The following is a 2,775-nucleotide window of genomic DNA, read 5'->3' as shown; positions in this document are numbered from 1 at the left end:
GCCTTCTCCACTTTAGGAGAGCCGGCTCCCTTTCCTTGGGAGCCGGCTCTAGATGGGTGGGAGCCGGCTCTCACCCCTAGAGAGCCGGCTCTAGTGTTTTGGGAGCAGGCTCCCTCTATTTTTGGAGCCTGCTCTCACCCTTAAGAGCCCTGGCTTGTTCTGCATCTGTCATCTTCGACTCCGGCGGTTACAGCCTTTAAAAATAGTTTTATTATAGATTTTAAAGTCCTATCCTTATCCCAGATAAATCACCAAACAGAGTTATACCCCTTTTAGTTGAATAACAGATCAAAGTTTGAAACAACGGCAACCATACAAAAGACTGAACTTGTAGTCGACTGAGAAACAGATTCAATTCCATCATGCTAGAAACTTATTTAACATGTTTAATTTCAGTTTTTAAGATCCCACTCACATCCCAGAGTAACCACAAGATAGAGTTATACAAACAAGAGTGGGACTAAACATCAATTTGTAAAGCATTGACAATAAGATTTTAAGCTGAACGTGTAAAACTATGAAAACAGATTATATTCAATGATGTTTAATACTGTTACAACATGTATAAATGATGTCATTAAATCTTCTTTAATTCCTGGAGTGTAACTAAGCATGCACAGAACATAAATTCCTGGGAAAGAGAAGATCAAAAACTTGCCTTTGAATTTCAAATTTGAAATTCTAATTCACCGTCTCTGTAATATGTTTGGTTCCTAAACTGCAAGTCTGCTCCTCCAGTGCCTTGGTTCAACCCAAAAACACCTCTCCTTCCTCCTTCTTGGTCCAAACTTAATCCAGACCAAAACCTAGACCTCCTCTCTTTATCTTCCTCTGTGTCTCTCAATATCTCACTGTATCTTTGTTCTACAGAAAACCTACATTTTGTTTTGTATTGTTTTAAACCCTAATCCACTGTAATATACATATATATAGGTTTAGACATTAAACCCTAATCCATATATAACCCGGCCCATATGTAAACCTAGGTTACAAATCAATGACGGCTGCCTATGAAAATTATAAACCCAATGAAAAGCTATATAACAGTCACGTTGAGAACACACTAAATCAACTATCACAAAATTAATCCAATTAAAATAATTAAATAAAACAAGTAACTCAATCAAATTATTCAAGTAAATAATTAAAACAAATTTAAGTAAATCATTTATTTAAAAATAAATACACACTTAATCAATTAAACAAACCAAAACACATAGCTCACATATTAAAAATAAGTAAATCATTTATTTAAAAATAAATACACACTTAATCAATTAAACAAACCAAAACACATAGCTCACATATTAAAAATAAGTAAATCATTTATTTAAAAATAAATACACACTTAATCAATTAAACAAACCAAAACACATAGCTCACATATTAAAAATGCAATAAAACTCAAAATTATCAAAATTAAATTCCTATTCTATCCTTTTGGAAACTAGGGGTATTACATTTTGTTAAAACTGGTTTTATAAAATTGAATAGATATGCGATTGCTTCTTGTGCATTGAAAGATGATTAATATACTATAACCACAAGCTCTTAATATTTGCAGGATGTAAAAACTAATGTTGCATCTTCTAGATTGAATGTTAAGAGAAAATTTGTTATTCCTGACTCATTGTATTTTTAGTGTTTATTTTTGGGTTGTGATCAGTCAAAATGAGATTCAAATATTCGTCAAAGAAGGTTTATAATCTAGTGAGGTAGGGGAGCCTAAACCAACTTGTGAATCCTGTATTGAATGATAGATACTCCTAAGGGCTTTAATCAGCCGAATGAAATAAACATAAAGAACAATTGGAGTCGGTACACACGGACACGTGTGGTTTTATGAACATCTAAGCAAAATTACTCATGTTTTGGATAAATTTACTTGTTGTGACACAAGTCTTAAACTTTTGGTATATTCCGAGAGTGTAAAGACTGATGTGGAGACTGATGTCGATCTGATCGTAGATATGAGTAGTTATTGGGATAGTGCAAAGGCTATGTGGTCAATGAGGGTGTTGTGTACTAGTTTTCCACAATTGACACTAAATGGATTTAGGTGTCAAATAGGAATAATAGAATTCCGCTTAACATGGTTAGATCTATGATCAGTTATGCTACATTATCTCTTTCATTTAAGAGTTTAGCGTTAATGATATCGATACACATTATGAACTGTATTCCATCTTAGTTTGTCTCAAGGATACTGTTTGAGCTGTGTTTTTTTAACTAAATCTTAGTTTGAATCACATGCACATATGGGGTAGTCTTGCACATGTGCGCTTGATATGGACAAGTAAGTTGGAAATAGATCATACGCATGATAGATTTGATAGCTACTCTAAAGGCATTAGGATGGATTATTTTATGATCTTAATGATAAAAGTTGATTGTTTACACTCACTGTTTATCTATAGGAGGATCATATTATAAATCACATATCCAGTAGCATAATGTTAGAGAATATGGTATGAGTACTAGATGTACTACATATGAACACAATTATTATAGAGATTAAAAATTATATATGAATTCCCTATTGGTGCATAAGCATCATCTAGTATATAGATTCCTGCATCGGTACATTGTTGTAGTGGGAGGATTATCATCTAATATGACAGAATCATGTTTTTAAGTGAGATCTTTATGGACATCCCTGTTAAACATAAGTTGGACCCAGTAAGCTACACGAAAATGTGAACCGATATGGATATAGATCATTTTGGCAAGTTGCTATGAAATTAGAGTTGGAATCTATGTATTCTAATAAAATTT

The sequence above is a fragment of the Cornus florida genome, unplaced genomic scaffold (genome assembly GCF_030987335.1).
Source record: "Cornus florida cultivar Cherokee Brave unplaced genomic scaffold, ASM3098733v1 CherokeeBrave_3.0.0_Hap2_Chr06, whole genome shotgun sequence".
In the NCBI taxonomy this organism is placed as follows: domain Eukaryota; kingdom Viridiplantae; phylum Streptophyta; class Magnoliopsida; order Cornales; family Cornaceae; genus Cornus; species Cornus florida.
This window is presented reverse-complemented; position numbering follows the sequence as displayed.